Source organism: Grammomys surdaster, unplaced genomic scaffold (genome assembly GCF_004785775.1).
Source record: "Grammomys surdaster isolate TR1022 unplaced genomic scaffold, NIH_TR_1.0 63, whole genome shotgun sequence".
Classification (NCBI taxonomy): domain Eukaryota; kingdom Metazoa; phylum Chordata; class Mammalia; order Rodentia; family Muridae; genus Grammomys; species Grammomys surdaster.
Window position 1 is genome coordinate 32340447 of NW_021604565.1, and position 22181 is coordinate 32362627.

The 22181-nt window shown below is 38.4% G+C and overlaps 1 protein-coding gene across 1 annotated transcript in view; it reads right to left on the reverse strand.

Moving 5' to 3' along the window:
- Nucleotides 1–22181, reverse strand: part of LOC114621387 (solute carrier family 22 member 22-like) — a 197813-nt gene that overhangs the window by 122145 nt on the left and 53487 nt on the right. Inside the window, exon 3 of the mRNA XM_028767657.1 lies at nt 7628–7630. The gene's annotated coding sequence lies outside the window, so the exon portion shown is untranslated. The remainder of the gene's footprint in view (nt 1–7627; nt 7631–22181) is intronic.

Here is a 22181-nt window from a genome sequence, read left to right on the forward strand (position 1 = left end):
AGAGAGAGAGAGAGAGAGAGAGAGAGAGAGAGAGAGAGAGAGAGAGAGAGAGAGAGAGAGAACTCTCTGGAGTAACCACAAAGTGTGTTGATAGTAGAAGGTATAAGAATGAAATCAGAAATATGTTGTGGGTTAGTCCTAAGTGGACACAGAACTATAGCAATGGGACATTTACTCAACCTTGAAGATGAGAATAGCTTGCTCCTATAGTGAGATAATAAACTGTAAAGCCACAAAAATGGAATTTAATGCTAGTGTGGAATCTAGGCAGATTAGGATATTTGATAAAATATTTTCAAGACAGAAGTACTCGGGGGGGACATTTGAGGTAAGGCTGCTGAAAACAAATTATTTCCATATTATAAAAGGAGACTCATAAACAGTAACGAAGTATTTATTTCATATAAGTAGCACAAACTGTGATGGGCACCCCAAGCAGACCCCACTTACATGAGACCCTGCAGCCTGGAATCTCTACTCTTAGGGCACTTGCTCAGAGCTGGTGTTTAATGGCACTTTTCATGCACTTCATTGGAGAATTGTGGTTAAAGACTTGAGCAAGGCAGAAAAAAAATGAGAGTCTGGATTGTAAGCAATTGTGGGTGAAGAAAGGGAAAACTGAAGAAAATGTTTTCAGTCTTGTATACATAAATGTCAGTTTAGACCAGGGTGTGGCAACCTGAAACACCAGAGAATCATAAACCCAGAAGCATGGAAATGGAAAGAAAAGAGACCAGGAATCCATCGAAATACAGTGCGCAAAGTCTGAGTGAGGGCTCCAGAGGTCTTCATGAAACGCAGCAGATTGCAGCAGAGTTATCCTCTCAAAGATTACAAAAAGACCCATGTGAGGCATTTGAATGCCAATTACAGAATTCTAAAGCATGGCCACTTGAGACTGATTCCAACAAGAATTAATTATTTGACTGCAACTGCCTGAGGTATTTCCATCACAGTGGCTGTGCCCACTGGGGAATAGCATCAAATTAGCCCATCTTCCCCATCCTCTTATAAGTCTTTTTCATGTAGTGGTTTAATGATTTTTTTTCTTCATATTTTATGCATCAAGCCATACTTTTGGTAAACTAAGCACAGAGCAGTTTTCTGCTTTCTGGTTTGCATTGAGAAAGTTCATGCAAGAGAACCAGGATGGCTTGGTCTCTCTTCTCACACTATCAACACTCACTGCTGCTTTCCTCCCTGTCTCTCTCCCTCCCTCCCTCCCTCGCTCTTCCTTCCTTCCTCCTCCTTACCTCCCTCCTTCTTTTCCTTCTTCCTTCCCTCCCTCCCTTTCTCCCTCTCTCCAAAAAAGTATGTGAGGTTTTTTAATTATTTTTCATAATTAGAACAATTTTACATTTTTATATTTTGATCATATTCTTCCTCTCCCCAAGTCTCTCTATATCTTCTCCTCGTCTCTACACACCCACCCAACATTAAGCAATTTTTCAACAAACAAACAAACAGAAACAAATACGACAAACCCCCCAAACCAAGAAAACAAAATAAAAAACATGTCAAGCACATATAAAAAATACCACCAAACTGTAACCAAACAAAAGCATGTATACAGAGAGAGAGAGAGAGAGAGAGAGAGAGAGAGAGAGAGAGAGAGAGACCATTATATGGTGGTCAGCTACTCCTAAACATGAGGCTTGTCCTGGAGTGATTGATATACCCAATGTCACTCTGTTGGCAAAACCTGATTTTTCTTCTCCCAGAAGGTATAAATGACAGTTCAGTTGTTAACCTTTTCCTTAATAATTAGGTTTTCATTTGTTCATCCATTCATTCATTCATTTTTTAAATATAACCCTTCTCAACTCCTCTTTTAATAAGCATGTATATATCTCACATTGCCAATTCTTCTAGGGGACTTGCTGTTCTCTGTTGCAAAAGCCTTCTTGTGATAAAAAGGAAGGTAGGAAGACATACATGAAGGAAAGAAGGGAGGAAAATAGAAAGCAAAAGAATAAGTAAAGGAGGGAGGGGAAACCAAAACAGGAGGCTGGGAAGGGAAAGAAAATATCTAAATTCCTTACTGCATCGCCATAGCTTCAAGTCTGCCCAGGATATTGCCCTGTCTTACCTCCACTCTTCCCTTGCTATTTCCTTACTCCATCCCAGGCACAGACATCCTTGCCTCCCCTCCATCAGGCCTGCTTCCTCCTAGTGCTTGTGTACACTCTAGATTCTTACCTGGAATGACCTTCTCCAATCAGAAGAATCATATGTCTCATTTTTCATCCAGTATGGTCAAAGTCATCTGAGAGTGGCTTCCCTGACTGCTTCTGTTAAAGGACACCCCTCCCATCCCAATCCCATTCTCATCCACTGATTCAGTGTCTGTTTACTTGTGAGCTTGTAGTGTCTTTTGCAATGGATCACAATACCTACATAATATATTTGTGAACTAACATACATTGAATTAATAGGATAAAAGGTCTCTAGTTTCTTTTTCTCTACCTGTTTTACATGATGTCTACTAGATTCATAAATCTCATGCAAGTAGACTTACTGGACCCTTCCATGCATCTCTGCAGGGAGACTTGTCACTAGATATTAGTCTATGCAGATTTACTCAAAATCCTACCAGAAAGCTCCTGTCTTATATCCATTAACAAATATTTCTTTTTTGTCACAGACAACACCAAAAAGTCCTCATACTCTACCTTTCCCTTATCCACAGGGCAGCTTGGGTTTTGACCATACCTAAATCTTGTAATCACATGTAGGTGCTGACACTGGTATAATATGTATTCTCATGCAATGCCAGAAACAGACAAGAGGCAGCAGGCCCAGCTACAAGCCAGGTTATATTGTGACATCTTGTCACCCAGGTGGGGCTCTTCTAGGAAGAGAAAGCTGTAAGAATCCTTATATTGCCCCATATTTACACCAGTTCCCTTGACTCTTCCTCCACCCTAACAGTATTCCATACTGCGCACATCTACACATACTTAAAACTAATAAAAATAAAACATAAAAAACCTCTATTGAATATACTTGTGCACTTACCTACCACCAAAAGCAAAAATCAAATAAATAAAAATAAACAATCCATAACAGACTAAATATTTTAGTCATTTTTGACAGTGTGTAAAATATTTTAAATACATAAATTTACATAATCCTGTGATATATAGAATATTAAATCCAATACCTTAGTGTCTATTTTAATACAAATATGGCATCTTATAATAATGCTATTGTTAAATCAAAGAGCATGCATTATCTAGGAAGTAAAGTTGAATATACATAAGTTTATGTATATGTATATTGTGAGGGTTTGAATGAAAAATATTCTCCATAAACTCAAGTATCTATATATTTGCTCCTCTGTTGGTCATGTGTTTTGGGGGGGTGGTGCAGCTTCAGTGGAATAAGTACGATAGTGGGGATGGTCTTTGAAAGGTTATAACCTCACTTATAACAGTGCCCTTTTTGCTTTATGCTTCCTGTTGAAGATAGGGTCTTCTAGCTTCCTGCCCCTGTTGCTATGCCAGCTGCTTGTAGCCTTGCTTTCCTGACATTATAGACTTTTATCACTTTGAAACCATACACCAAAATAAACTCAAATTCTTCTATCCTTTGTTTGTGTGTGCATGTGTGTGTGTGCGTGCATGCGTGTGTGTGTGTGTGTGTGCTCAGTAGCAAAGGCTCAACATCCAGTGAGAAGCTCAGAGCTTCTGTTACCTATGACTATGCTAACTTCATAAAAGTTTGTTGAGATGTATAATCTATGTGTCAGTTATTTTTAGTGCATGGTGATTTTCATTTGCACTTGTATTTTTTATACTAAAGTCTAAAATTAAATTCCAGTGTCTGGAGTTCTCAGTTGGGCACATATGACAGCACAGGTTGCTAAAAGCAGAATCGTGGGGAAATGAAGACCTTGCCTAGATGGGTTCTAGAGTAAGGATGTTGAACTTTGTGCTATGTTAACAAAACAGATCTTCAAGCTAGATTCAGCTTGTGGAATACTAAAATAGAATCCAAGTTATAGTAAATAGAGAAACTGCATGAGGGCGTCCATTCCAACCATTTAGACTAAAATGATATTTTATGACAGCCACACAATCATCTGAGCATTACTGAAGCAATATTGAGAACCCATCTCTAGAGGATGTGACATAAGGGTGCCCATATGCAATGAGCACCACTTTGAGAGATTCCTGAATGATTCCAATATATAGATAAAATGAGCATCCATTTCTTTGCGGAGCTCATTTTAGCATATTTTACTGCTTTGTGGGTACTATAGGAGGGAGTCACTCATAAGAAATTCAACAAACTTGGAAAGGAAGCATCAAAGTGCGTCTTCAAAGGACTAAATTTCATAGATATCAATGAAATCTGTTTAACAGGCAACTCCAAATGCAACTTTTCCCAACAAAATCTTGATAGAACAAAATGCTTCAAGCACATGGAGTCCCTCACTTCACAGAATATCTGAGGGAATTAGTATTATTTCAGAAAGATCAACTGATCTCTGAGGGACTGAGCAACATTTCCGGAATATCATCAGTTTAAACTAAGCCATGTTTTCTTTGGAAAGCAGGTAAAAGCACATGCCAATGGGCTTGTTTCAGGCTAATCTCATGGACTTACCCACAGCTGTCATGAGCCTCTAACTGTTCCCATCTTGTTGTAAATGTGGGCAACCAGAATTCCTCAACAGCGAAAGGATAAAAGAAGTGTCTCCATCTCTAGAGAAACCATGGAATGGGGGATCAGAAGAGATCAATTCTGTGGGTTCTCTTTCCCTTCCTCAGACAAAAGGGGGCATAGCTTATCAAGTGATGTCTTTCATAAATAGAAAAGATTCTACATTCTTGAAAATGTTTTACTCAGATTTCTGGATTCACTGCACTTTTTTTTTTCAGGGTGATGCACATCTTTATTCTTTTCTTTTTTTTTTTTTTACTTATTCACTTTTCATCCTCCTCAGTGTTCCCCTCCTTTAACCCCTCCCACAATCCTTCCCCTATTCTCCATCTTCCATCCTCTTCTTCTATGAGTAGGCTGGCAACCCCTGAGTATCCCCCCACCCTGGCACTTCAAGTCTCTGCAAGGATAGGTGCTTCCTATTCCACTGAGACCAGATAAGGCAGTCAGAACATATCCCACATATACAGACAACAGCTTTTGGAATATCCCCTACTCCAGTTGTTCAGGACCCATATGAAGGTTTGGTTACACATCTGCTACCTAAGTGCAGGGTAGCCTAATTCCAGCCAGTGTATGTTCTTTGGTTGGTGGTTCAGTCTCTGAAAGCCCCAAGGGTCCAGGTTAGTTGGGTCTGTTTATCTTCCTGTGGAGATCCTATCCCATTAGGGGCACTCGGTCCCTTCTCCTATTCTTCCGTAAGAGTCTCCAAGCTCTATTTACTGTTTTGCTATGAGTCTCTGCAACTGTCTGAGTCAGCTGCAGGGTAGAGCCTCTCAGAGGACAGCCATGCTAGACTCCTGTCTACAAGCATAATAGAGTATCATTGATAGTGTTATGAACTGGTGCTTGCCCATGGGATGGATCTCAAATTGGGCTGGTTATTGATTGGCCATTCTCTCAGAATCTGTTCTATCCCTCATCCCTGCATTTCTTGTAGATAGAGTATATTTGGGATCAAAAGTTTTGTGGGTGTTCCTCTTGCTACACTGAGGTTTCTGCCTGGCTACAGAAGGTGACCTCTTCAGGTTCTATATCCCCAGTGTTGTGAGTTACAACTAAGGTCACCCCTACACTGATTCTTGAGTGCCTCTCTTATGTCAGGTTTCTGTCACTTCCTGGAGATGTCCCCTACCCCCAATCAGTTGCAGATTTACATACAGTCTCATGGCTATCTGGCCATCTTTCCTGTCTCCCCCCATATACTTCTTGTAATATGCTTTTAATTTGGTTACTCTTCATCAAGAAGCATACAGGTTTAAATGCAGCTAACCTGGGATGATATTCCCAGATGAAGATGGGAGCTGAAAGATATAATCACTTCTTGAGTCAAATGTAACAGTGACAAACCACTATGCTCTCTGTAGCCATCAAATGGGATTATCATTGTCCCATTCTTCATGGGATACAGTGAAAGAGAGTATTGTAGTGCCTTGTAAAATGTTGTCAAAATGCTGCCAAAACATTTTCAAAAAAGACATGCAACTTGTCTGTCTTTGGATAGTTGGTTGCAGTTTTTATTAGTAGTATTGTATATGTGAGCACATGGTGTATGGTAGCACAAGTGCCAGAGTAAGTGTGTGCAGGTGACAGGACAACTTTGTGAAGAGGACTCTCTCCTTCCACCTTTATATGGGTTCCTAGATTGAAGTCAGGTCACCAAGATATGCCGTAAATCCCTTTACCCACTGAGTCGTCTCTTACTGTCTTTTGTATAACAGATTAATAATGTCTATTTTAAAGTAATAGCCACAAAAATATTTAAAAACAGCTCATTTGTGACAACATGGGTGGTAAAAGAAACACTCTGTAATGTGAAATCCGACAAGCATAGAATGACTGGTACCACATGAATCCACTCATTTGTGGAATCTAAAATACTTGAACTCATAAGACTGGAGAGTAGAATGGTACATACAGACCTGGTGGAAGTATCAGGTGGGACTGGAAGAGGTCACTCAAAAGGCTTTGCTGATATATAGGCACAAGAAATTGTTGTGTGCCACTGAGGACTACAGATGAAAGCAATGACCTCTATACATCATACACTTAGAAGAACAGTTTTTAAAAGCTTTTATCACAAAGAAATAGGTTTCAGAAGTAACAAAAGTTTAGCTTAGTCCGTATATCATTTAATGTATACATCTGAATGATATCCTATTGATATGTACATAATAAGGCACCACTTTTTAAATAATTTGGAACAAAAAGAAACAGGTGTTTTAAATTAATAAGTAAAAGTAAATCTCATGCCTCTATCGTTTTGTTTTGCTTGTTGTCCAGTGAGCACTCTACTCCATGAAAAGAGTGGTTGGGTACAATACTTTAAAATACCTATGATCAGTGTAGACCGTTTGTGATTGGTTGAACTAAGTCCAGAAGCTAAGCCCTTATTGATCAGATATGTGAAATCAGTCTTGCCACATAATATTTCCCATTTTTTTCTTCTGACAAAACCATGAAGGGGAGAATTCTTGATGACAGTTATAACCTGGATCTTGAATATTTCTTGGTTCCAATTATTTATCTCCATCCAATCATATTTCAGAGCTAACATCCCATACTTATCATTTTAAACATAAAACACTGAAACTTAGAAGGTTTCTGTAATGACTTGGGGCCTTAATTTATCTTGAATTGATACAAGCCTATTCATACTGTTGGGTTTTCCATTCATCTTTGTAGCGTGCTAAGCTATGGGAGCATTTGATTTCAAGGCATCCTGGGTCCTTCTATAGCTATTACATGAAATAAATGTTTGATTCATAGCATCCTCATTAAATCTGAGAATCTGAATTCACAAACAATTCCACTCAGAGTGTCTATCAAGAAACTATGGTGTGGAGGATCACTTGAACCATGCCTAAACCAGCACTGTCTAACATGCTCTAAAAGTATTGGCTCATCCTTCATCATTTTATATTTTCAGATATGACAAGAAAGTCATGAAAAAGGCAACTACCTTGCTCAGAGAAACATGGTCAACAATGAATCCCATTTTGCTAATAGAGTCAAACCTCTCTTGTACACAGTATGACTTCTCAAACACTGTGCTAGTTCATAAGCATGCATGCCTCGTGTTTAAACACTCTATGATTTCTTTATCCATAAAGAAAAAGTAATAATAGTAATATCCATAAAGAATATCCATAATATCCATAAAGTAGTATCCATAAAGAAAAGGTAATAATAACAACCACCTTTCAGGAAAAACTTAATAGCAACACTCAAGGACTCTTGCAAAGGAGATTCCACTTTGAATACCCTGTGGCTTTGATATATTTTATTAGCCATGCCTGGTACTGCAGGAGGGAAGGCAGCTAACTGAAAGAGGATCCTGCATGGGCTGGTTATTCCTTTTAATCTGGGGCATTCCCACTCTTCTGTGTAACTTAGAAACCAATATAAAAATGGTGCTATGCCCAGAGGCATGGTACAAATTACCTAAAAGCACATTACAGTGATCCATTTAAAATTTAAATGAAACAACATATAATCTCCAATCACAGCAGTTTAATATCAGGAGCTGTGAAGCTTGGAGTTCACGTATAATGAAGGCATTGAGGGTCCTTTTACCAGCAGCTGCTCTCCCAGGTACCCTGTGATAAAGTAGAAAAAAAGAAGGCAAACAAAACAGTCTGCTTGACTGGGTAACAGCTGGACAAGCCACCCGAGGAGTAGAAAGGCAGTAAACTAAATAAGCTTGGTTTATTTTTACACCTCCCCAGGGCTCTGTATATTTTAAGGTTTAAATATACTTTACCATGCAGGTGCATTCAGTTTCCATCTTTGAGGCTAATCTTTGAATCCAATATGGTCTTCCTTTCATCTTTATTTCCACACTGCATTTACCTTCAGTGTGTTCAGAATTATCCTCCTGACCCTGGAATCATTATCTTCAAGGAAGGCTAAGGATATCCTCTCCCTGGACCTCAGTCAGGCTACTGCACAAGAATAATAAAAGACCAAATAGCCTGTTCGGTCATAGCTAGAACCCCTATGCCAAACTTTGAAAAAAAAAAAACTTCTCCCTTCAGACAGCCCATCCCAATGGGATCGCCAGCTGCAGCCATTTGTACTCTGTCAAATTCAGAGACTGGCTGGTTGCATGCAGGAGTGCTTACTCTGGGATTCTAGTTTCTCATTATGGGAATTGGGCACAAGGAATCAAGATGGAAGAATAATAGCAAATTAAGTCAAAACTTGATATGAGTTGGTTTAAAATATGTAAATCTAAAGTGATTAATAACACTGCAATGTTATTTAATGTGTTTGGAAGGAATTCAGAACAAGTAAATTCACCAGATTTCAACAAATACCCTAAAAAAAAATAATTGATGCACAGCACATAAGTTAGGAATGTTCTTCGAAGTTCAGTGATACTCACTTTAAATGTTATAAATGCAAATAAATATAGCATGGAGAAATAATTGTGATTCTAGTTATTTCTTGTTATTACAAGTTAGATCTTATCTTTGCTTTACATATTAAAGGTCATTATTACACATCTGTGCTTACCAAGGTCAATGAAAAGCTAAGAAGGCAATATTGTAAAAATGCACATTTGGATTCTTTACATAATGCTCTTAACTAGTCAAAAAGTTTAATTCTTTGAATCTTCAGAACACTCTAGGGAGCATGACAAATAACAGATATTAGCTTCTACTCAAAAATTAAATCTTATCTCTGCAGAATTCGTAATCAAACCTTTATGGGAAGCCTCAAGATGGAGAAACATGGTGGAGGGTCCCTGGAGACAGCCATGATCATAGACTGTGAATTTAATAAAGTCATCGTTGTTCTAGACTGTGAATTTAATAAAGTCATTGTTGCTCTAGAACATCTTAAAATACCTTTTTCTTTTAGAGTCTTTCATTCATTCCAACACATTAGATTGTCCAAGAAATCCGCCATCTTTATTCTCTGGCTCTTCTGTCCCATCACAATATCATTCAAACGTGACACCACACAAATTTAAAATAGAGAAGATTTGTGTATAGATAAGTGTATACACACCCTTTGCTATACACCAGATTCTACTTATATGCCATATTCTACACATATATATATGCCTATACCTAAATACATTAAACCTTAATAAACTTAGTAATAAATCTTATTAAAATAGTAAATTCTTAATAACAAATCACTTCGTGTTTAAAAAGTGGGCTTTCGCAACCAGTGGTTCTCTAGCGGTTGATACCATGCCACTAATGGTAAAGATGCTCTTGCCTGTGAAATTCCTGCAAAATTTGTCTTTTGGCTGCTTTGTCTCTTCTCCCCTGACAAGCCAACCTCCTTTGGGTGGTATTATTTTACCAACATAACCAAATGTCAAACAACATTATTTTGAACTTAATATATTGATCTTATCCTTAAAGATCCTTATAAAGTCAATTATTATGACTCGGTCACAGATAAAGAGGAACATCGTTCTCCTGTCCACTCTATCCTTAGCCTTAAAGCATAGGTTGCCTAACCAGATATCTTAGTTAGAGTTCCTATTGCCGTGAAGAGACAACATGACAAAAGCAACTCATAAAGGCAAACATTTCATTAAGGCTAGCTTACAGTTTCACAGGTTTAGTCTATTATCATCTTGGTAGGAAACAGGGAGCATCCAGGCAGACATGGTGTTGGAGAGTTCTACATTTTCATCTGAAGTCATCCAGGAGGAGACTATCATCCACAGTAGGCAGAGCGGAAGGATAAGAGACTTCAAAGTCTGCCTACATAGTAACACACTTCCTCCAACAAGGCCACACTTCCTCCAATAAAGCCACACCTCCTAACAGTGCCAAAGATTAAAACACATGAGTCTATGGGGGCCAATCCTATTCAAACCACCACACATGAGCACCATGCAGCCAAAAAGAAAAGTGGGACATGGCTATTGAATCTTAGTTACAAGTTTAAAAAATGTTGAACAATGAACTGAACATTTCAGTTTCCTTGGTCATCCTGATAAGCCCTTAGAAATAGTGATCACAGGAGTGATTATGGGACTCTGTTTATTGTCCTGCATGTTCTTTAACTATCTGGGTTTATTGTCTTCCTTGTTCCTTGACTATTTGCATCTATGGTATTGCTAGTTCCCTAACCTAGAACTGATCTTAATATTTGCATGTAATTTAAACAGTATAAAGGCAAAAAAGGAGGTGGAGGGATGGGATAGGGGATTAATGGGGTGGGTGGATGGGAAATGGGCAAAGGAGATAACATATGAAATGTAAATAAATAAAATATCAAATAAGAAATGATACTCACAGTCATAAAGTTCAATGACACTTGACTACTAGTTAGGAAAATATTTTCAACAATTTATTCACTCTACTTCTGTGATAGGAGGATAGCTTAGCATTTATCTTCTCCACTTTACCTTGATTCTAGTCTGTATATTAGATGGTGTAATTGCAATACTGATAGTGGTTTAATTTCATGTTTACTCAATAACTGAGAGACGTGCATTTGTTAAACTTCATAAGAAAACAAAATTGCCAAGAAGCCATGACATTCAAGTTAACTAGCAATCTCACAGAGCCAATTACCTCAATAAATAGAATATTTCTAAGTGTTTCAAGGTTAGTCATAAAAAATTTCATGTGCCTTAAAGCGGTTTTATTCCATTGTTAAGTTTTGAATTTGTTCCTCCTCTCACTGATTTTGTCAAGGGTCTTAGAAAGTCAGCCTATTAGAAAAGAATGGAGAGAGAGAGAGAGAGAGAGAGAGAGAGAGAGAGAGAGAGAGAGAGAGAGAGAGAGAAAGGAGGGAAGGGAGAGCAAAACTAAAACACACTGGGTGAATCCTGAGGAAGATATCCATAACTGCTCTTACTATTGTCACATGATCACACACAGACAGATGAGCAGAGCATGCTACAGAGTGTATCTGAGTCTTAATTTTTGTTGGCTGTCTAGATGATATAATATGAGTTCCATAATCAAAGGGTAGACATGCAACTCTCCTGAAATTGAGCATATTTACTTTGTTTCTCAACTACCAATCCCCTTTATCACAGCTTTATCGGCTAGTGATTCATCGGTCCCAAGTAAAACAATAGCCTTCCTTTGCTATTTCCATTAAAAGGGAAAGTTATTTCTCCTGTACAGTGGATATTTCTAATGAAAACCTTAAAGTTTTGAGATTGAGAATCTTGATAGGAGAGAAATTACGGCATGTCGAAATCAGAGGAAAGAAGATACGGAGCCCCCATAGTACACATACCTCTGGCTTGTCTGTTTCTGAAGGCTGTTGCCAAAATCCTGGTGCTGCCACAGTTTGACATGTTAAAAAATATTTTGACTCTGTAAGCCATTAAATAACATAATTCACCCCATAATTCACACATCTATGTTTGGTCTCAGCCACTTATATCTCAAAAGAACCAATATGTACTTTGCCAGCCACATATGACTCTAGAAACAATCTACTCTGAAATTCACTATTCAAAAACTCAGGGCTCTTGTGCCCTCAACTGAGCATTCTTTTGGAATAACTTCTTTGCCCCTCTTAAACAGGAAAGGGAATGAAGCAGTAATAATTAAAGCTCATAGAAGCTCAGAAAGAATAAAAAGATATGGTTTTAGAAACTTGATTGTCAATACAGCCATGTTTTAATTAATAAAATTTTACACTTTAAAAACATATGATAAGCTTTCAGAATAGATAACATTCTAAATTATCTTGTGTCATTTTACTATTATCTGAATCAATGCAGTTACTCCTGTCACGGCATGGCTTTGGTGAACATGTTGTATAATCAGAATATATATACATATGGGTGTGTGTGTGTGTGTGTGTGTGTGTGTGTAACCTAGAAGATGAGAAAATATTAAAAGTCTTGGAACTATTTGCTTTCTTAATCTTTAGAAGAGTAGTTGTTTTACATTTATCAAACTATCATTTTATTGGTAAGTTTCAGATTAAAACAGTAGTGAATAAATAATTTCAACTAACCAAAATATTTTACAGAAGTTTAGATGAAGAGTTTAGTAGGCTGCTCCACAATTGAACAGGAAGAAAAGAAATAAAGCAAACTTAGAACTAAGCCTTAAAGAATTACTACAGCCTTTATCAGCACATGAAGTTAAGAAAAGGTAACTAAAAGCTGCATTTTATTTTCTTTAATAGAAATGCGCTACCAAAAATAACTGTAGTGTTTGAGTTGGAACTACCATTATAATTCCCAGTTGATGAGACTTCATGGTTGCCTGAACAAGACTTAAATAAAGATAGCGTCAGTTAACATGTCATTATAGAAGGACCAAACCTCACCAAGGATCCATATCTAGATGAAGAGCTATAGGCAATTAATGGCTGCCAAGAAAAGGATAATCAATCTTCATCAAAGATAGGCCCTGTCTTAGTGTCTTAGTTTAGGTTTTACTTCTGTGAAGAGACACCATAACCAAAGCAACACTTATAAAGGCTAACATTTCACTGGGGCTGGCTCACAGTGTCAGAGATTTCATCCATTATCATCATGGTAGGAAACGTGGTAGTATGCAGAAAGACATGGTGCTGGAGTAGCCAACAATTCTAGATATTGATCTGAAGGTAACCAAGAGGAAACTCGTTGACAGAAATATATTAGATATAAGGATTGGATAGAAGGAGGGAACAGTGGGTGGGAGAAGGTAAGATGGAAACAGAATGGATGAGAATGGAGGGAGACTTTGCTGAGAGAGACAACTGGATTGGTGGAGGGGCATCTCTGGAATGAGCTATAAACCTAGGACATGGAAACTTCAAGTAATCTATGAGGATGACCCTAGCTAAGACTCCTAGCAACAGGGAATATGGAGCCTGAACCAGAGATCACCTGTAACCTGGTAAGACATCCAATTGAGTACTGGGACATCAACTCAGTCCCAAACCTTGGACCCCAAATTTTTCCTGCCTACCTGATAGCGTGGGTGGAGATATCCTGGTAGATGGAGCAGAATTCAAGGAAAGGGCCAACCAGTGACTGGTCCAGCTTGAGTCCCATGCCATGAGATGGAGCCCTGACACTATTGACATTATTTTATTATACTTGCAGATAGGAGGCTAGCATAAATGTCATCAAAGGGACTTCACCCAGCAACTGTTGGAAGCTGATTCAGAGACCCATAGCCAAACTGTGAGTAGAGCTTGTGGAATCCTGTAAGAAGAGGAGAAAGGAATAATGGAGGCAGAAGGGTCACGAACAGCAAAAGAAAACCTACAGAGTCAATTAACCTGGGCCCATGGGTTCTCATGGAGACTAAACTGCCAACCAGGGAACTGACCTAGTCTTTCTACACATATGTATCAGTTATGCAACTGTGTCTTCATGTGGGACTCCAAAAGCAGGAGGAGGGGTTGTGCCTGCCTTTGGACCCCTTTTCCCTAACTGGGTTGCCTTATCTAGCCTCAGAAGAGGATGCACCTAGTCTTGATGTGGCTTGATATGCTGGAACTGGTTGATGTCCATGGGAGGTCTCCCCTTTTCTAGGAAGAAGGGGAGGAGGGGTCAGTGGGCAGGAGCAGAGGTGAGATGGAGGGACTGAGGAAAGGAGGGAGGGGAAGCTCCATTCAGGATGTAAGTTAAATAAATAACTTCAGTCAGAGAGAGAGAGAGAGAGAGAGAGAGAGAGAGAGAGAGAGAAACTTTTCAAAATCTCCCTGCAAACATGAAGCAGCATCTGTTTACTACATTTGGTTAGTCAGATGCACGCCAAAGGAATTCCTATCACATACCAAATAATCCAACAGAACATATAGAGCATTGCCAGAATCTACAAATTAGCTCAAGGAAATATCAAAGCAATGAAATATTGGTGTGCCCATATCATACATCACTTATGCTCCCATTCTCTCTTTCAAATATCAATTTGTCAGCAGTTCACTGTGACTTTGAACAGAACCTCCTTAATTCCTGGCTAGCAGTAAAATAATTCGAAGAAGAAAAAAATATCAAAGAATATTTTACTCTGCTCAAAATTAAAGAAGACATGTCACCAATTTGGAGGGTATAGAAGATACTGGGAGCCAAAGAGTGTTCCAAATTTAAGTGAAGAAAAGTGCTTTAGTAGGTTATAAAATACAAAGAATTTTTGGAACAACATAATGGAATTTTTATTACTTCCTTATTATAGTTGTTAAAGGATGACAAGTTATGTAAGATTATATAACTTAATAAATCTAAAATATATTATTTTTAAAAAATAAGAATCAAAATGCAAAATGCCAGGAATGTGTCATAGTTTAAAAAACAGCAGTATTTCTTCCTTCTTAAATTCACGATATGTCTTGAAGTCAATAATATCTCAGATCAACATGAAAATCACTGAAAAGCAACAATGATCAGTCTGACACTTCAATATCAAAGTAAAAGCATGGTAAAATGAAAACAGGATGCATCTGATTTCCCAACCAGCTTTTGAGGAAATGTGATGAGCTGTTTTCAAAGGAAAAGTTTTCTGAAAGATCTTTCCTGTGTCAATAAGTTTAAGCATATTCATTACCTTCTCTGGCACCAGAGTCAGAGTATCAGTTCCTATGTTGAAGTCCTTGATCTATTTGGAGCTTAGTTTTGTATATGGGTCTGGTTTCATTCTTTGACATGCAGCTATCCAGTTAAACCAGTAGCATTTGTTAGAGAGGCTTTGTGTTCTACAATGTGTATTTTGGGCTTGTTTTCTGTTGAAATTAAATGTCCATAGGTACATGGACTTATGTACAAGTCTTCAGCTCTGGTCCGTTGATCAATGTGGTTAGTGAGTGCCAGTAGTGGGTTATTTTTATTACTATGCGGCTCAGAAGTACAAATTAAATTCAGAAATGATAATACATCTGTTTACTTGTCACTCAGAGTTGTCTTTGCTATCCTGAGTTTTTTGTGTTTCCATATGAAATTTAAGATTATTTTTTCAATTTTTATAAAGAATTATATTGGAATTTTTAGATTGTGTTGAATCTGTAGACTGCTATGATCGGATGGCCATTTTCATATTATTAATCCTATTAATCAGTGTATAGGAGAGGTCTTTCCATCTCTGATACTTTTTTCTATTTCTTTCTCCACTGTCCTAAAGTTTTTATTTTACACGCCTTTTACTTCATTAGTTAGTGTTACTTCAAAGTACTGTTGAGGCTGTTGTGAATGGTTTGTTTCCATGATTTTTTCTTCACTATGTTTACCATTTGTATATAATATAGGAAGGCTACTGATTTTTCTGTTAATTTTGTATTCTCCTTTAGACCCATAAATATTAGTCTATTGCCAGTGCTGTTGCTTATCCTCCAGAACTTGATGATATAAAACTCTGGTGCTAAAGATACAGCATGATTATATCAGTAGAACATGGAGAAATCTAGCTGGTACTCAGCTGTAAGCTTTATCCATACTGGCTATCATTTCTAGCTGTAGAAGGTACTGTGCACACTTCTAGAAGAGAAAAGTAGTCATCTTTGCCACCTAGCTATGAATTTTATAAGCTGTAATAATGACCTGCCTGGAAAGACATGTCTACTGGCGCAGTAGTGGCATAAGTGTTATGGACACAGTCAACCATCTTTTTATTAGATTTAAGGCCCACTCCATGAGGTGGAATTATGTCTGGTACTGTCAATGAGGACAATAATTTACGGTTAGATAAAGCATGGGCCCTAAGAGGAAGTGGTATTATTATTATTATTATTATTATTATTATTATTATTATTCTGCTAAATGAATTTAGCAATAAAACAACTCCTAATGTCATAGTGCTATACCTATAAATCAGTACATCACTCAGCCTTTATCAGAGAGCTACTTCATGCAGTAAATGGTAATTAACAGATACCCACAACTGTTCAACATGTAGAAAGTAAGAGACTTTTGAACACTTAGCCCTAAATGGAATGTTTCTATCATCTCCATCCCTTTAAGGCTAATGGATCTATCTATGCTGAAAAGGGATTAGAAAGATTGTGGGTGACAGAAATGGTGAATGACTTCAAGGATACAGTGTTCTCAAGACACAATAGGGAAGATTAAAATATAAACTCACAGAAATTGTTACAACATGTACAAGATTCATACAAGCTTAAGCCAGACAATACTCCATCATGGAGGAAGGGAGTTGGAGATGAAGTCCCATCCTTAGCCAAGGAGCAATTGGTATTTGACTTCCACTTGGAAAGTAAGATTTTGTCAGTAGAATAGAACTTGGTGTAGCAACCATACTCTATGGTAGGACCTGCCCCCAAAAATGTTTGGCTAACACAAATGGGACTCCATGGTTTGGGAGACTTTAAAGAGAAAGAAAAACCTGATTTTGCATGAGTAGGGACATAAGGAATCATTCAAGAAGAGTTGAAAGATGGAAACTAATGTGATCAAAATACATTGCATGTAGTTCTTAAAAGAATAAATTAAGAATAGATGCACAAATGTACACACACACTTCATTGGTTTTCAATAACAAGCGCATCAGGTCAAATAGCAAGAATGCTACCATCACTATTCACTTGACTCAAGTCTTTTCTGATTGTAGTAAAACACAAATTTCTTGAAACACAAGAACACAGAGATGTGGTACTACACCAGCCATGTAGCCTCTGAGACTCTTCACTGTACCCTTGTGAGAGAACAAAATGAAATAGGCAAAGAATTTCCTAGTATTACTTTTAAACGAGTTTGGATCTCAGAGATCCCTAGATAAAACTTTAGGATCCTCCCTGAAGTTCCCAGAAGTCAATATGAGAACACACTATGAAGTTGTGCTATTTGAAGGGCAAGTAAACTGCAGCACTTGTGGTTCAAATCTCATTCATTACTAATTTAGAATGCACATATTTTCCAAAACTCTCATCCTGCTCTGTGTGTCAATCATGTATTGTCTCTGTTACTATTCTCTTGCTATGAAACAACACTGTGACCAAGGCAACTTATTAAAAAAACTCAGTTAATTGGGGCTTCCTTATGTTTTCAGAGGGTGAGCTCATGATCATCATGGTGGAGAGCATGGATGCAGGCATGGCACTAGGGACAAAGCTGAGAGCTTGCATCACATCCACAAACTGAAAGTAGAAAGAGAGGGCAGGGAGACTGATCAGTAGCATGGACTTTTGAAAAGCCAAAGCCCACTTCAAGTGACACACCCCCTCCAATTTGGCAACACCTCATAACCCTTCCCAAAATAGTTATACCAATCAGAGACCAAGCATTCAAACATATGAGCCTATGGGGGCAATTCTCATTCAAACCGCCATAGGTATTGTCATTCACCATGCTGTAAATGCTTAGTATAAAATCTAGAATTGACACACAAGAAGAAAAAGTTCCCAGGAGATAGTTGTAATACAGTGACAACAGCTGGCACTCTAGAAAACTGAATTTTTAAAATTGTGTGTGTGTGTGTGTGTGTGTGTGTGTGTGTGTGTGTGTGTGTGTGTTTATGTATATGCTATGTGAGTTTGTCCCTGGAAAGTCTGAGCTATCAAATCCCTGGATCTGGGGTTACAGGCAGTTGTGAGCCTCCTGATGTGGTTTCTGGGAGCTAAATTTATATCCTCTACAAAGACATTGTACACTCTTAACTGCTCAGGCATTTCTCCAGCCCTCAAGCCTATTTCTTAGACAAACCCTTTCTATAGTGTTTAACTTATTCACACTAAAACTAAAGCACTATTACCTTCAGTTCCATCCAATCCCTGCTCCCTTTAGGTTTTGTCTTCCTGGTCTAAAGAGTGATTATTCTATTTTTTAAATAGTGTTCTGCATTATTTTCATTCTGTAGTGGAAGGAGGCTCAAATGTCATTTAATAGAATAGGTTTCTCAACTGTATCTCTTACAAAATTTCAGTTTCTACAGTGTGCTCTGAAAAAATTCCACCACACCACATACTGGTCTAAATGCCTTATTTATTTGCTCAAAAACTTAACCACCATTTTTTCTCACTTAAGTATCCACTAGCTATGTCTCTACACCTCTGATACAAATAATATATTCCATATTAGTTCAATAAGATAAGGAGGATGACTTTAGCTGAAATACGCAAAAAAGAGGAAGTAGAAACTGTAGAGATTACCTCCAGAAGATAGGCATGGCCCCTAGTTGAGGAATGAGGCCACCCATCCATCTCAAAATTGTTAACCCAGGATTTTCCTGTCCAAAGGATAGTCAGGGATGAAAAAAAAAATGGAACAGAGACTGAAGGAAAGGCCATCCAGAGATCATTCCACCTAGGGACCCATCTCATCAGCAGACACCAAACCCAAACACTATTGCTGATTGATACCAAGAATCACTTGCTGACAGGAGCCTGGTAAAGCTGTTCCCTGAGAGGTTCTACCAGCACCTGACAATACAGATACTCAACCATCGGAATGAGCTAAGGGACTCCAATGGAAGAGCTAGGGGAAGGGCTGAAAGAACTGAAGGGGATTGCAACCCCATAGGAGGAACAATATCAACAAACTGGATCCCTCAGAACTCCCAGAGAATAAATCACCAATCAAAGAATATACATGGAGGGATCCATGGCTCCAGATATGTAGCAAAAGATGGCCTTATCTGGCATCAATGGGAGGGGAGGCCCTTGGTCCTGTGGAGGCTTAATGTCCCAGCATTGAGGGATGCTAGAGTGGTGAAGCAGGAGTGGGTGAGTGGGCAGAGGAGTACCTTAATAGAAGCAAAGGGGAGGGGGATGGGCTGAGGGATTTGTGGAGGGGAAATCTGGAAGGAGGATATCATTTGAAGTGTAAATGAATAAAATGATTTTTAAAAAGAAAATAAGGGCTTCTAATTATGTATAATTATATATATATATATATATAAACTAGAATAGATGTGTATGTAGGTTTCTACTGGCTTGGCCAAGCCAGGGCCTGGCCTAGAGCAACTGAGCAAGGAAGCACCTGAAGGTCGGTGGTATGCTGGAGTCTCCTTTCCCCAGCTTCTAAGAGAAGAATATGTGTGTGTGTTCCATTATTCCAGATCTGGATTGGTCCAGCCTCACTGGCACTTTGAAATCATTCATGAGAAAAGTAAAAGAGCAGACACTGTAAACCTTAGCAAACACTAAACACCAGTCCCTTATGTTTTGTTGGAGACCCAGCAGTTGAACATTTACTAGCACATGACACATATGTAGGTCTAACAAAATGAGACACTGCTGAACTGAACAGCTTCCTTCTGATATGTGAGCATCTTCTTTAGGCCTGTATACCATTTACCCAAAACAAACAGCAGCTTCAAGAATTCAAGGACTTTAGAAAGGTCAAATCACAAAACTTTTAGCAACATGACTTCTAGCTCCCTGTTCCTGTGCCTTGCTCAGTGGTTATATACACAGAGATCCATTAGTATTCCCTTCCAAAATAACATTACTCCTCCTATCAGGAACTCATCAATGAATCATTTCAGAAAACATTGTCTTCCATGTTATATTTCATCCTAATTGTTATACCTCATCCTAATGAGTGAACATAGTATTTCCCCCTACCACAGCCACTCCCCCTGCCAAATCTGTCCTATTTATCCCAGGACCTAAAGAGCATCTAACAAGTTCCCATTGTCCTCTTCAAAGGCCCATGGAGAAGGAGCTTCACTGCTGTGCTTAAACAGAGCAAAGAACTCATGACTACCAACGGTAAAGAGTCTCACTTTTCTCTACCAATCAATCCCTAGAACTGTTGTGAAATTTCTAAGTATTGCTAAAGGTTGTACACTATTTTCCTTCGCAAGTTCTCCAGGTATGTAGGATACATTAAGTCTTGCAAAGAAAGCATTAGTAGACAAAGTCCTGAAATACACAGAAAGTCACTGACCAGGGGCATGAGCATCCTTAGAGCAGGGTGCAGCAGGACTAAGGCTTAGAGATGAATCACAAGTTTATATTCCATGGGGATTTCCTCTTATGCCAAAGAAATAGTTAGGGACCTAAGGACAGCTCTGCTGCTCGTTTTCATTCACTCATGTATGCATGTAAAAGGAAAGTTAAGGGTTTCTAAGAAGCAGTTTGGCTTTTGTCATTCATTAAATCATGAATTGTGATGTGCCATCATGGTGGTGTGATCAGACATGACTAGATTCATTTGATCTTGTTGTCAGTTATATAGACAATGAAAAATGACTGTCAAAAAGAAGTAGTCCAATTTTGAGAATCTTTCTACTGACCTGAATCGCTGGTACAGTCTTTGTCTCCCTCTGTAGGCCATATTGTTCATACTCTGGTGCTGAAAAACACAGAGCCTGGGCCACGAACAGAGCATGCAGGAGTTGTACGTATATCCCCTATACATAAGCAGCAAATATGCAGCTTGGTCTTCATGTGGATCCCTTAACAAGTAGAGCGGGAGCTATCTCTGTCTCTGCTCCCTGACGTTGGATCCTCTTCTCCCTACCTGGACTGCCTGGTTGGACCTCAATGGGAGAGGATGTGCCTAGTCATGTTGGGACTAGAAGTCTCAGGGTGGGGTGATACTCAAAGTGGGGGTGCCCTACTCTGTGGAGAAGGAGAGGGGCAATTGAAAGAGGAATTTGCAAGTGTGGGACTGGGAAGAAAGGAGAGAGGTGAGCTGTGATGGGGATTTAAAGTGAATAAAAATTAATTCATTGAAAATATCACAAGTCTTGTTATACAGACTACACAGGTTGTTTTATATATTTAGGAATACATATAAATGCAAAGAAGATAGATAGATAGATAGATAGATAGATAGATAGATAGATAGATAATTTATAGGAATGTTATCATGATTAAATAAAATAGTTGTTTCTTTTATTCAGGAAAAAAGGGGAAGAGAAAATAACATATTCATAAGAGAAGACAAATCTAAGTGACCTGGCAGCTATATCTGATGAGAGAGAAAAAGAAAGGGGACAGCTAGGGTAATATGCCTCAACAAAATTCCCATAATTCCATTGAAACTGGCTGATTCTATCAGCATAGGAGTTGATTTTAGTTCCTGCCATTCTTACATTCATAAAATATAATTTGTCTGCCTTACTTATCACAGTAGAATTTTCTACAAAGTATGGAATCTGACAGCTGTAAACAGAATCCCAGTTAACTGTCCTCTAAAGACGGATTTTAGAGGACATGTGCTGCTGCATCATGGAGGGAAATGTGTATCTAAAATATTCAGTGCTAGGTCTGAGAAATATGTGCTTCACCAAATACAAATCCCCAGATTGAACAACGGTCAGATAAAACATAGGAAACTGACCCATCGAGAGAGTTGTCCTAAATGTGCGAGATGTGTGGAAGTACATGAATCAAATCACTTGATTTTAAACAGTTAGAGGAATAATAGATAAATTCTTCTCAAATACTTTTCTTTACTGGACTATGCCATTATTATCATCAATCGGTTCAACAATCTTGTTACAGATGATGTTTTCAGAGGTGACAAGTGACTCTTTTCTAGCAAATAATTATCAAGCGGGGTTGGGGAGCAGATAGCATCTCAGAGGTGGATAGCATACCTAACATGATCAATGCTTTGGGGGGATGTGTGTGTGTGTGTGTGTGTGTGTGTGTGTGTGTGTGTGTGTGTGTGT